Genomic DNA, 14,232 nt, shown 5'->3' with positions numbered 1-14,232 from the left:
CACTAACCAAAATGCTGTCCAACCTTGCGCTGTCTTCAAACACAAGTGCAAAAATGAGTTTTAAAAATATCAAGCAAAACTTTTGCCTATGAAAGCAAGGAAAGCAGCATGTTTTGATGAGGTCGGCCAGATTTCTACGGCATGAAGCATAACAGTCTGAGTAAAGCGCAATCACTCAGTTTTAATTTCTCGCAACCTTTCAGTTGTCGTCGAAAATACACGAGCTCTTTATTTACCTCTTTGTACCACTCGTAGGCGCTATGTTTGGTTTCCGTAACTTTGTGGCCAAGATGTGAATGACAAAAGCCTGCGGTTGAGAAATTCGAGAACGCCGGAGTCAGACCACTGACATTGCGAAGTTCTTGTACTGCCTACGTCTGAAAGTTGCAGCGGTAAACCAGACATAACTTAAACATTAAAGCACTTTTTATGTCACCATCTTGCGTGACAAGAACCGAAACCGAAACTCACAAAAAGATGGCGCTATCAACGCGTTAGCTTTGTATATATACGTTTACTTTTCCTGAACGTCTTTTCTCGAGAACAAGCAAGCGTGGAAGCAAGCCTAAGTTGCGGGTAGGCCGACTGAAATTGTTTCCTGTAATCCCGGTGCACAAGTCTGGGGTTGTGCCCAGGGTCGCTGTTTGCAATCGATAAAGCAGTCAACGATTCTCCGCCACATTTGTGAGTACGCGAATTTTCGAATTTGTCGTATTACATGCAGAGTGCATATGTCCGATGCGGGTTGCTCAGCATAGCGGGATAGCGGTGCGCAGAACAATCCGTAAAAGGCTACACGGCTAGTCGGTCCGGCCGACTTGATTTGTTACGGAACGTTCAACTGCCGGTCAGCACAGGGAGGAAAGATTGAGATCGTGCCAGGTGTATCCGTCCTGAGCTGACCTGCCGATCACAGTTACAGCGATACGGGTGCCGTTGTCAACCGCGCCACTAACGGAGTCTTTACGGGTGGGAGCGGCGCTGAACTCACTCGGGCTGGGGAAGGCACAGCGGCGCGGTCGGCGTAGACACGCCTACAAACAGGAAATGTTCTCACGCGCGCGCGCGTGATCATCGTCTTGGTGGCTGCTTGACTGACTTCCTTGATATTGTAACCTTATGTATTGCTGTGCATTGCTGTGCATTGCTGAGCGCCTGAGTGTTCATGCTCGCGTGAGGCTGCAGAGAAATGAACTTGGCCACGTACCGTTCTGGGGAGCTTTGCACCAGTCTCCGATTCTGGCTACGCTCCATTCTACTGCTTTCTCGCGGCAGAATATATGCATCGGTTGTTTTCGGTAAAATAAATAGTTGCGGCTTGCCTTCCTTCCGGGCTGCTAATTAACGGAGTTCCGCATCGTGTTGTATTAACTATGCGACTTCTAGGCTGTATTGTATGTAAGTAGGTCGCGCACGCTACTTTCGTTTAGCTCTTCCTTTCAACTTTTTTTTTTCTTTTTTCCCCTGCGACTTTGTTGCTTTGGAAACTTCGCAGTCCCTTCTGTGCTGCTTGCGCGCCTGCGACGATCCTTGCGTGCGTATTGTTCGCTATGGCGTCGGGTGACTCACGGTTATGGGGGAAAAGGAGTCTTTTTCATTTTTGCATTATGCATCCTAGAGATGGGAAATAAGTGGACTTAGGTGAGTTCGTATTCTAATCAATTAGGTCTGCGTCTGGTGGTCGCAGATCAGAAGAATACAAGCCATAATTTTACTCCAGTACTGGCAGTCTTACTTTCAGTATGGCAGAGAGAAAACTGTGAAAATGATTAACAATTGTTAATTTTGCCTTCAGCGACACTATTGTTGTGCGAGGGATATTTTCATTATCTTGGGCGTGTGTGGTGCGGCGTAGCTCTGTTTGAAAGCTAACGCGGCCCGAGTGTGTGAATGACAACGGCTGCTTATGTGCGTGTAGGGTGCGCGATCGTCGTTAAAATCCTTTCTGTAAGACGCTCGCAATATCCGTCCGATCGGACTTTACAGTGCGCACACGGCAGTTCTAGCTTGTTGAGGTGGTGTGGTTGAGAAATGTACTGAAGTCTTGCTTGGAATGATTTGAGCGGTTTTGACCAGAGATAACGGTTCATGGGGTCTGTTTTCTGCAAATGACGGCGGCCTGCTGCCAGTATCACTTATCATAAGAGCTAAAATAAGCGTTGATGAAAAATCGCCCATCTGTGAGCTCACTGCTACGGTTCGGTTGCGAGTCGGCTTCGTGCAGCTGTTTGCTTCGTGTCTTTGTTGTAGTGTATGGGTACAGCGCTAGGGTGTTGTACCGCAGGACGTCATGGGAAGAAGAAAAAGGGAGGGGGGGGGGGGGGGCTTCTTTGTGTTTTGTTTATGAAGGTAATCATGAAGTAGTCAAGCAAGGGAAACCAAGAACTTCGGCATGATGCAGACGTGAGAAACCTTGACTGCGCTTGAGCGCCGTGTGCCTGACACCGCCAGTAAAATGAAGAGCCGTCGTCTCGTTAAAAAAAAAAAAAAAATATAGTGGGGAAATTGGGGGTGGTTGGGGACATACAAGAAGACGGGCGATATGGTGTTTGCCTTGACTGTTTTCTTCACCAAGTAAAACACCATCTGAGTGCTTTCTGTGCTCTTCTTGGGGTCTTGGAGTTCGTTTGTGAATGTTTTGTGTGTTATAACTTATAACTAGCAAAGAGAGAGAGAGAGAGAGAGCGATGAAAGAGCTTATGAAAGGATGAATTCGCAGGCGGGGCGCAAGCAGAACACGAACACAGCGCTTCTGTTCACGCCCCGCCGCTGTGCTGTTGTGCTGCACCTGTGTGAAACGTACGGTAACCGGCCTGAGTGAATGCAGTGCTTTCACATCCCCATCACATGCCGTTTCTAAACCCGAGCTCTTCAAACAAATCGTGAATTTTTCATGCAAGTGGCTGGTTTCCGCCCGTCGTTTGGCGGTTTTTTTTGGTTTGCGCCCACGGTGTTTGCTCTGCGCGATAACGGGCGCCTTGTTTACGTCGCGGGGAGATTAAAGTGACGCTCCTGTGGAGAGGCCTGGCTCCCAGGAGGAAGCACGGGATCGATGCCGGCCGTGTCCCGCTGTTTGCGCCATTCCGGTCCGGTGCCGGCGCGCGCCGCATCATGCGGCGCCGCACCTGTTGGGGAGCGCTGAGATGAACGGCATCGGCCGGCTTTGGAAGAGCGGCGCGGCTGTGCCAGGGTCCCTGGGCTTTATTCGTTCGTTTTGTTTGTTTGTTTAAGTTCGCTCTTTATTTTTCTCTGGATGGCATTCCTGAACTGCTGCGTCGTATATGTCACTGTCGCGCTGGGGTCCACGTGATGAAACGAAGGGCGGTGCCAAGCGTAAGTTATGAAACGGGGAATTTACTGTCCAGGCTTTTCAGGTGTCGATTGCGAAGAAGGGAAGAATAGCGATAGAAACGAAACCTCGAGCAATTTCTGTGGGTTGTACTCAAGACAAATTAGGGTTTTGTGCTTTGGACAAACTCAGTAGCTTGGCGTACGGTGCCTTTCATGTGGATGAAAGACGAGTTTTCCGATATTGCTGCATGCAGCGCTAACACCAGCGAGACGACGCGGGTTACGGAGTGAACAAGATGGCGGACTTGCTTGAAAGCGCATGCGCGGTACAGCGATGTTGACGAGGGCCTTATTAGCTGTAAGGCGCGTAAGCTGTGTAAAGGCGCCAGTGCATCAGTGCGTGACTATGGAGGCCTTGATGGCTCGGAGACCTGTGGATCGCGCCTTAAAAACATTCAGCACGTTAGGGGTCTGCGCAAGAGCTGCAGCTTCCTCCGGAAAATTCGATTATTAATCGTGAGTGCTCCGGTAACGTTGCATACTCAACTGGGCTGCCCTTGGCCTCAAGCCAGCACAGTTCATTGACAGCTGTTTCTAGATCGTTTCATCACCGTTGACTAAACGCGGGCGTATCATTTCACCCCTGAGTCGTAAAGATTTTCTTCTGCAGCGGAAGCGCGTGGACTGGCAGCGTCTTTAATTTCAGCTGCTCCGTCAGTAGACAAGTCTGCAGTATTACGAATATTTGGTTCTTCAAATTCGCTGTCAGTGTGGGTGTCGTCACCAGTTGTTTATCGGTCGGTAGTGCTTGCTACAGTCGGGCTTTCGAAGATGTATGTTTTGCGCTCTGATGGAGATGAAAATGATTAACTGTCATTGGGTGAGGGGAGCTAGCTGTCTTCTTTGAAGGTGCTCTGTTTCTGTGGTACTGTACACGCTCGAATATGTCTTTAGAACCATTTGACCATTAGGGAAAGTCGCCCGCGAATTTTCGGCGACCATAACGTGGTTTTCGCCTATTGCACTCCGCGAAAGAGCTTCCGGGTGGTCGCTATAGCTGTCCGGTGATGACTGCAAAATTGCCGGAATATATATATATATATATATATATATATATATATATATATATATATATATATATATATATATATATATATATATATATATATACTGTCCCCAAGTGAAGCGTTGTGATATGTGCTCCACCGCAGAGGGCAGCGACACCAAGAAATCGGAGCATTTTTTCTTCGTCTTGCTTGAACGATAAGTATACTTAAAAGCCGGCTCTTGTTGAGTGCATTGAGCTTCGGCCTTCATACTTTGAAAAGGAAGCAAGCGTGCGTGTGTGTCGAGTGTCCCGTCGTCTTTCCCCTTCCGTTGACGCGTAGCTGCGAATTGCTTTTAACAATGGGTGCAGCAGATTTTCCTGCTAATTAAGCCGCAGTTGACTTTATGGTTCGCTTTAGTCGATCGCCCGAAAACGCCTTGACCGCAGTCACCGCTCTTTCCAGTCATATCAATATTCAATATTTTGGAAACTTGGACTGTTTTCTTGGCGGTCCTTCCGGGACCGAATTAATCGACAATCGGCTGCACGTTTCTATCTCGATTCATCTGCTTATGTATGCGTTCTCCGTGTTCACAGTTCATTGTTCTCCCTAACACGTCCCTGGGCGTACTCGCGGATGGTCGGGAGTTATTCACAGATAATGGCTGCGTTTGGGCGAGTTGGTTAGACATGTTAAACCTGGAAAGCGCAATAAAAACAACGTTGTTTTTATTGCGCTTTCCAGGTTTAACAGGTTTATTCACAGAAGGATTTAGTTTTGATCATCTTGCGGTCAAAAAAGGCAGATGTAAGTCCCTGTGGTCTTGTGTAAAAAACAGTGTGCACAGGTCAGTTTTTCTGTGGGATGCTGGGTTATATTAAAATGGGATCCATCCATCCGTTGATCTATCCCTTGACTATTGGCAGAAAATTTTTACCTATATTTTTGAACACAGCGAGCCGTTGTCTTCGACCATGATACAGCACTCAACTGCGTGCCTCCATATGGCCTCAGCACGCCCCTTAACACCCTACCGTGAGCAACCCGACACTTCCGGGGTTCTTCTGAAACGCCCCTTATGGTTGGCTTTCGTAACGCTTACCCCTCCCTCCCTTTGCCCTTAAAGAGGGTCGCGAATGCTTGAGGGCAGGAACGCAAGTGTGTGCTTGCGTGTGTGTGTGTGTGTGTGTGGGGGGGGGGGGAAGTATTGTCTTCTGACTGCCGTCAGCTTCACAACAAAGGTACAGGCATATACCGGGGGTTTCGTCGAAGATGCTCTGCGATTTTTTTTAAAAATAGGCTCTTTGAGTTAGAACAGCTCTTTTTTTTTTTTCGGCATAGCATTGTCAGCGGTGTAGCGCATCAATACAGCTAAGACGTGCCAACTAGTAGGGTGGTTAATTTGTATTCAGCAGTTAACTTTTCACGTATTGCTCCTAGTATCCTTATTTATTGAGTTGCGTGCGGCCCACCGTAAGTAATATTCATATCGGTTTTTAGAATTTCGAAAACGCATTTACCCTCGGCGCTGTGGCCCAACACATTTTGCTTATATCGCGCCAAAATAGTGCGCTTTCGAGAAGCTTTCAGGCAAAGCAATTCCTCCAGTACTTCGTCGAAGTAGCCAAATTTTGTTGGACCGCAGCGCGGAGGGTAACTACGTTATCGAAATTATAAAAGCTGATATGGATATTACTTATGGTGGGCTACACACCTATCAATAAATAAGGAGACTAACGGTAATAGCTGAAAAAAAAATTAGGTGTGATCAATTGGATTGGTGCGGAGGAAATGCGATGGAATTCTTCTTTCATTTTGCCAATCTATTCCGCTTTTGATTCTGTTCCAGTTCTGAGTCGATTGCCTTTCACTGCCCAGTCAATTGCAGTTCTGACTACGCAACTGCGCAAAATGTGTCGCATTGTTAGATCGCTGCGAGCCCTCATGCCACTACCGGCGCAGCGCTTCAGCGATGGGCCTCTGCACTGGCAGGTGGCTGATTCCAACGCAGCCGCCTCTCTTGCGAGACCCAAGTTTGCTCTTCCCGAGATATATGCGAGAAGGAGTATCTCCCGCAAGACTCATTTTTGCACAGATAATTATTCGGGAGGGCGCATATTTTGCACGTGGGTGTGCTGTTGTCCGAGTAATTTTCTTAGTAATTTTCGTTTTTTTTTTCTGAGTAATTCTGCGTCAGGCTTCTCCCTTCTCTCCCCTATAAGTGGAGAGGGGGACAGTTGACAGGTGGCAGGCGGAGAGAGGCAAAATGTAACCACCATCTAGCGGATGTAGGTATATATATATATATATATATATATATATATATATATATATATATATATATATATATATATATATATATAATATATACCGGGTGTTTTTTTTTTAGAAGGTCCAAAATTTTTAAAGAAAGGTAAATTTCTTTAGATATATTTTAACCCGGGGGCTATACAAGGGGTGAAGATCGGATGGATCCGGTAGAACATAAGCGGAATTGGGTTGACACCTGGTGGAAAAACAACTTCCTTCTAACGTTTCGGCCAGCGTCTGGTCTTCGGCACAGTGGCGCCCAATTCCGTTTATAAATGCGACAGCAATTTTCTTTTGCTCGCCAATCTGTCCTAATTCTGATTCCACTGCGCATGCGCTGTAGGTACCCGACTGGTCCGATCGATATGCGTTTACGTTAGCACGTCTCCGCTGTGCTTTAAAAAGGGCTGAATATGCGGCGTTGACTGTGCACGCATCAAACCCGCACGCATTTGCGAACGGAGTAGCTTTCTTTCAATTCTCTCCTATTTGGAGGCGCGGACAAAAGTAAACTGAGCATGCTATTAGACAGTTTGAGCGTAGGCGGACAGCCTTACGGCAATTACGGTAACGCGTTGCCGTTCGTTGCCAGGATAGCCACATTTGCCGTAGGGTAGCAGTTATACCGTCGTTGCCGTGTTCATCGTTCCTAAAGCTCTTCAATGCGTTCCAGCATTTTTCACGCGTTGCCTAATTGCAATTTCCAGCTACGTTATGTGCATGCTAGTAATGGAGGCTCGTGTGTTTTCTCATGGACAAACAATTGATCTTCATTCCCGACAGGGAAGGCGTGATTGCACACAGAACGGAATAACGTTCCCTGTTTACTTGTGTCCGCAGCTGTATACATGGCTTCCAGAATCGAACTTTCAACCAGCTGTACAGATGTGGCGGCTATAGCCTGAATTCTTTGCCTCGTTTTTTTTTCTTGTTTTTTTTTTTCTTCTGTCAGTGGAATTGAGAGAAACGTGCGCGAGCTGCGGTCAGCGCCGACGCTCTCTCCCCGCTCGGAAGAAATGTTTACTAACTGGGGGAACTCGGCTGATTACTGAATTTCTATTGGCAGGGCAATCGATTTACGTACCGCACTATAGCGGCCAACCTGAGTTTAAACGCGTGCATTATGCGCTTGCACGCTTGTCCGAATGCCGGCAAAGCCGTCTGGAAAGTGCCGCTGTGATACTTAGAAGTTTTGCTCTTTCGGGTACAGCTCTAAGTACGGTGCGCGCACACAGATATCCTGCAGTCGGGCAGTCCTATCAGCTTCTGTTTGTCGTTGAGTGCCAAATTGTCGCGGCTCCTGGCTCATATAGAAGCGGATAGGGCTGCCTGGGTGCAGGATATTTTGTGAGCGCACAAATAACTGCTCAAAAACTGGAGGCACAAAGGGACCTTTTACTTATCTTTTCCCTTCCACCACTTAATAGACGAGGCTTTTTCCGGCAAGGAATGATTTTAAGGTGTCTCCGGAGCGTTTACTTATCGTATACAACATGGCGGACCGCGGCGGAGGATGCGGAGTGTGTTGATTTCGCGACCAGTGATGAAGCATGATACGTGTGTGGATGGACGAAATCGTCGCCGCGAGTGTTCCGGGATTCTGAAAGCTACCGTGCCGGACAACGAGCGCGTACCGCAGCAGTCCACCGCTTTTTGACGTGTGTGCCGTGTTGCGTTTGCGCGTCGTCACCGAGTGACGCACGGAGCGAGCGTTCGGAGATCCGGCACTACTACCACGGTGCTACAGGTATGTACCGTGCCGCGACAGTGGCTGCCGGAGCCGCATACTTGTGTTTGAGGAGTGAGCACCGTTTCCGCCTCCCTACACCGTGCAAAGTACGTACGGCGGTTGCTTCATTCCGTAGCGGTTATATTTATATATATATGTATATGTATATATGTATATGTATATATGACAGAAGCCAACAGCCACAGAAACAAAGGGGCACAGGGGATTTTTAATTTATTTATTTTGTGGTGTTGATCAATTTGGAATATTACTGAATATGTTATCGCTTAAAGCTAATTGATTAGAAAAGCAGAAGAAAAAACAACCACATGCCGCCGGTGGGATCCGAACCCACGACCTCCGAATTACGCGTCCGGTGCTCTCTCTCTCTCTCTCTCTCTCTATATATATATATATATATATATATATATATATATATATATATATATATATACCACCGGCGGCATGTGGTTGTTTTTTCTTCTGCTTTTCTAATCAATTAGCTTTAAGCGATAACATATTCAGTAATATTCTAAATTGATCAACACCACAAAATGAATAAATAAATTAAAAATCCCTAACCCTTCGTTCTTCGGGCTGCGAGGGGTGATTTCGTGAGTGCCGATGAGTGAACGCTGCTGTTTGGTTGTCTTCTGGATGCTGGAACGTTGTTTTCACAAGTATATCGACGTTGTGGTGTGCGGGAAAGAGCTCGGATTTTTGAAGTGCCCATGTAAGTGAAAAGTTTACGGAGCAGGCAGTAATGAAAAGAAACGCGCGTTTTAAAAATGTTATCGAAACCGCGTGCCAGATGTCGAACCTAAGTGGCTTACCTAGGGGCCCCAACTGCCACATACGTTGCTTAGCCGGAGATTTCTTCGTGGATTTTTGCGCTCATGGTCAGCGACGCTGACGAAGACGCCGGCTTTTCTGCGACGCGACTAAAAGCTCTTCGAAGTAGCACAGCGACACTCGCCAGAGGTCTCTTACGGTATTGTGACAAGCATGTAAAGGCGTAACCTGCGTGTTTCTCTTTGTTAGTATCCATTGTGGTCATATATCGGTTGCCCTGGCAGTAAAAAAATAGTTGTCGGTCGGTACTGTTTCGTGTGTTCATTGCGATAGCGTCGGCGTCCTTCGCGCTGTAGCTACGGCATTCCATTGCCGCCTCACCAAGCAAACTGTGTTTTCCCCGCTCCGTCTTCAGTCTAGCCGCAGCTTGAGAAGCCGAGCTTCCGTGGGCTGCCGTGCAAAGCGAAACACCCGTCGCGTCTTTCGGAAGCAAACGTCGCCAGTGATGCGGCACGAGGCACGAACATCGGAAGGCTGTTTGGCTCCGGAAAGTGCCTTCGCCACCTCTGGGTGCTCGGGACTCTGCGAAGTTGCTCCCTGTACCGTGCTGTCCTCGCTCGCCCGTGTACGCGCGCTCCTTCCCAGCTGCGCGAGGCAGGCGGCTGTTCCTCCTCGCGTTCGTTGCGGCGCCGACCTCCGTTGCCCTGCATGCTGCAGCCGTCTGCTGCGCGGACGTCGGGCCTTGGCTGGGGGCGCTGCGCCTGCTCGCTGGCATTTGTGCACTCTAGCGGTTCCTCGCAGGGGGCGTCTTGGCTTCCTCGCCCCTTGTGCCGCCGCGTCAGCCCGTGGTCGACAGAATGTCACCGCCTCTGCTCGTGAGGGCTGCAGAGGGCGGCGGAGTACTCTCCTGGTTATGCCCAAGAAGTCATAGGGTGAAGGTGCGAAATGCGTCATTGGGCTTGTTTGCATGCTGTGTTAGACATGCCACGCTGGACATCCCCCCCCCCCCCCCCTTCCCATAAAAAAAAAGCTGAGTTTTGGTTTCGCAGTCCGAACTCATTCGTACAGTTAGTGTGCGTCCGTAGTTGCGTTCATGGGCGTCTTCGGTCAAATGTTTCCCTGCTTAGAAGTTTTTTGCTCGGGAATGCGCCGGCACGCTGTATACGTCTGACTGATCTATTTGGCCTCGCCGCCTTGGCTGCCGACGAATTCCCAAGCACCACTCGAAACGTTCTTCGTGCACGCGTCGAATGCCCCTGCGACCAATTCTAGCTAAATGTTCACGTTTCCCTCAGTGTTGTGTTCGAACTACAAGACATCCGAGCGTGCTGCTTTTCTTGTGGCTCAGTCTACTGCTGCCTCGGGAGGAACTTTAAAGAATATCTGTTTATGTGAAAGCCCGGGTAGTTGAATTCGTGGCATACGCGCGTGCACGCACACAGATGCTGTGTGGCGGCTGACACATTCACTCGTATCCTCACTTGGCCGTGTTCGTTGCAGCATTCGGCTCTTGGGCACGAGCCAAGAAGTTCAATTCCGGTGGAAGCAAAATGGAAAAACGCCCGCATTCAGAGATCTTGATGTACTTATGACAACCCGGAGCACTCCGAAGCTGAATGTTTCATAATCCGCGGTGTCAGTTTGTCAGGTGAAATTCCATCACCTTTGATGGACGTTGGAATGAAAATGCCTAGTAGCGCCGTGCCTGCCCGTCCGGCGCGCGCTGCGCTTTTATAACTGCCGAGCTCAGGACTGCCTCCTTTCGTGTGTGCTGTCGTGCTTCCGCCCACTGCCGCCGCGACGTCTCTGTGCATTCTGTACACATTTCCTCTCTCAGAAACGACTCGTCCCGATTTTCTTTCCTTTTTCTTTTGCGAATGCAAAGTAATGCGGGTCGGAGGAGAGGGGCAAATGCCCTTGGGAGGGCTCGGGTGCGATTCGCGCACGCGTCCTCTAATGCCTCTTCTGAAATGACTGAATCCGTGTGCCGGCGACGTTCCAGAAGCCTCATCCCTGAAGCGGACATCCTCCGACCCACGGGCCACTAATTGGCAGCGCGTGCCTGACCTTTGGAACAGCCTTTTTCGTGCATTTTGCGCCGCATCGCTCGCAATCTAAAAAAAAAAAAAAATCCAGCCCGTCGCGCGCTCTAACGCTGGCCGCCGCCGGCGCTGCTGCTGCTGCTGCTGCGCGAAGAGTCTCTCTTCCGAGCTTATGCGGGTGGAAGCACGCGCCCCCGATCGATAGCGTCAGCGAGCCGCGTTCGCGCGCGGCCTAGCTTTTAGCGCTGCGCCTTTTGTCATAACTCCACGCGAAGGAAGGAAGGCAAGAAGGGATGAAGAGCTGGGACAGGGCGCACGGGAAACGAGTCCCCCTCCCTTCTCCCCTGTTTCCTTTCCAGCTGGAGAGACGGCGTCCTTAATGGTTCGCATCGACTTGGGGTGCGCGCGCGTTCTCTGTCGTTCTTGGCACACAGTCTGGCGCAGCGGGGCTTCGCGAACCACTACGGTCGCGCCACGCCACGCCATCGCGATCACTTCATGCCGCCGAGGAGCCTTCTGTAATCGATGAGCGGCCAACACGAGCGTTTTGTGGCCGTACGGATGAGCGTGCTTTGTTTCGCGTCTGGCCATCTTTAGCTGTTCGACGACACATTAGTGAAATGTGTGGCGCAAAGCGCGGTTGATTATCCTAGATGCGCTCCTTCCTCGTGGTGTACGTATCCGCGCCGCTTCGGGAAAAAGAGCGAAAAGGCGATATATCCGTACGCCCCGCCTAGACAACGCCGTGCTCCGTCTGTCTTGTCTCTCGCCATCCCTGGGCTGCTGCCGGGCGCCTTGTGGACGTTGTGCTGCGCCATTTAAGCGAGCAGTGGCTGTTGCGAGTTTGTCGCCAAGTTGTGTCTAAAACGTACAATTTCTGACAGCCTGGCCCCAGCACATGTTCCGCTTATGTGTGGGTGCAACTTTTTCCACTTTTATAGCCTTTGTTTTCATCTCGCTTGTATTTCTGGTATGTGTGTCGATTTCGTTACTGTTCGTGTAAACCCTTTATCGTTCGTTTCACTCGTCTTCTCGCTTGGCAGCTGAAAAAGCTGTGCGGTCACGGCGTGAAAGGTGTCGTTGTTATAGCGACAGAAAAGGTCGGAAACGTGGAAACTAACGGATTCTTTTTTTTTTTTTTTTGCAGGCGCGAGTTAACGCGCCAGCTTCATTGCTGGAAAATCTCACGCAGACCAGTCGTTGCGCGTTGACAATTTTGAACACATCTGTGCATACTGGCGCACTCCAACTGGCATCCATAAATTCGGTTTCTGACTGCTGCATATACTCCATATGCTCTGTCATGACTAGGGCCCGGAACAATAGGTATTTGCCTAATGATGCCTATAAATGCCTAAACGGGGGATTTTTGCACTTACCTGCCTTTTTGTCATTTTTTAGGAAACACTGCCTATTCAACCGCGCTTGTTGCCTATAAATGCCTAAATCCGGCATTTCGGTCCTCGGTACCGTTTTTTTTTCAATTTTGAGACATCTGTCTAAGTATGGTGAAAGGCGCGGGTCTCGCCAAACGTTTTTTTTTTTTTTTTCGAAGTGTAACTGGTGCGCTGGCGCTACAAAAGAGGTTATATAACCTCCTTGGGTGCAACCCGACATCCGAACTGGCGCCGTCCAGCCGGGGACCATCGCCTCAACGCGCACAGGATTCGCACGCTCGCGCCCTCACCGCTCGTTCGTTGCTCGGTCGACCCTCGGCCGCCTAGCCCTCCGCAGAGAATGGTCTTTGCCTGCCGCTTCCAGAACACGCGACAATGACTTGAGCGGGCTCACAACCTTTGCTTCGTCAGCTCTCTTCATTTCATTTCGTGCTGACATGCCGGAAGAAGAGGCATCGAGAGGCGCTCGTTGCAGGCATGCCGTTGGTTTCGCAATTTAGAGATGTTTTTTCAACTGATGGAATGGTGCTTATTCTGCAAAGCTTGCGGAACTTCAGTATCAAGTGAGAAGCGATGCCATCTAGCGCATCACGTCGCTACCAGCAAGCATATTGCAAACCAGAAGCGAACTAAAGAGGGGACATCGCAGCTCCTACTGGTAGATGCTTTCAGCAGTTCGACAGCAAAGGAATCGTCATTTACCAAAGAGTTGTGTCAAGCATTCCTGGAGACAGATACTGCGTTGTGGAAACTAACCAACAATGATCATCGGATCTCTCTGGATAAGTACACCAAGCAGCGTGTTTCAGATGAATCAACGCTTCTTAAGAGATACGTGAAAGACTGCTACGAGGGTACTCTCGCGAAAATTAGAGATAAAATTGGGGACAACTTCATTTAGGTGGCAATCGACGAAACCACGGAAGCTATCGGACGGTATGTGGACAACTTCATCGTCGGAACATTGAGCCCAGAGAAAGCCGGATGAGCAATCCTGCTCAAAGCAGATGTTCTTGAAAAGGAGCCATTCGACGATAGCGCGTTTTTTTTACGTCTTCTCTAGAACTTCTACGGCCAGGAAATGTTCACTTTTGTTCGTCATGGATGGAGCATCCTACATGTGCAAGGCAGGAAAGGAACTGGCGCTTTTATACAACAAGATGGATCTGACCTGCGTTGTTTATGCAATGCATCTTGTCGCCTAATGTGTCCGGCTTTCTTCTCCCCAAGAGGACGCGTTAGTATCTAGCACAAAACACGTGTTCCTTAAATCTCCGTCAAGAATTGCTGTTTTCCGCGCCGCGGCACCAGACATTCCTCTGCCGCCAAAGCCTGCTTGACTCAATGGGAAACATGGATAAACACAGCAGAATACTATGCACGGCACTTTGAAGTCGTCAAATCTGTTTTTGAGGAAATCAAGGGTAACGTCGAGCGCTTGATCGAAGCAAGAGCTGTGTTCGAAGCGGCGAGTTTGGAAAGTGACCTGACATACATTAGTGCAAACTTCTCAACATTGACGGAAAGGATGACAGAGTTGGAAAAGGCTGGACTTTCAATAGAGGATTCATTGAAGGCAGTCGAAGAAGTACACGCAGCACTTAGGTGACTGGAAGGAAAGG

The 14,232-nt window shown here is 49.2% G+C and overlaps 1 protein-coding gene across 2 annotated transcripts in view; it reads left to right on the top strand.

The window, feature by feature from the left end:
• The window catches only part of LOC149352537 (plasmolipin-like), a 101,430-nt gene that overhangs the window by 44,291 nt on the left and 42,907 nt on the right, over nt 1-14,232 (top strand). The gene's annotated exons all lie outside the window — the stretch shown is intronic.

This window comes from Amblyomma mixtum, chromosome 3 (assembly GCF_055824585.1).
Source record: "Amblyomma mixtum isolate Tamu chromosome 3, ASM5582458v1, whole genome shotgun sequence".
NCBI classification, from domain to species: domain Eukaryota; kingdom Metazoa; phylum Arthropoda; class Arachnida; order Ixodida; family Ixodidae; genus Amblyomma; species Amblyomma mixtum.
Note: the sequence above shows the minus strand (reverse complement) of the source record. Positions and strands in the feature narration are given on the sequence as shown.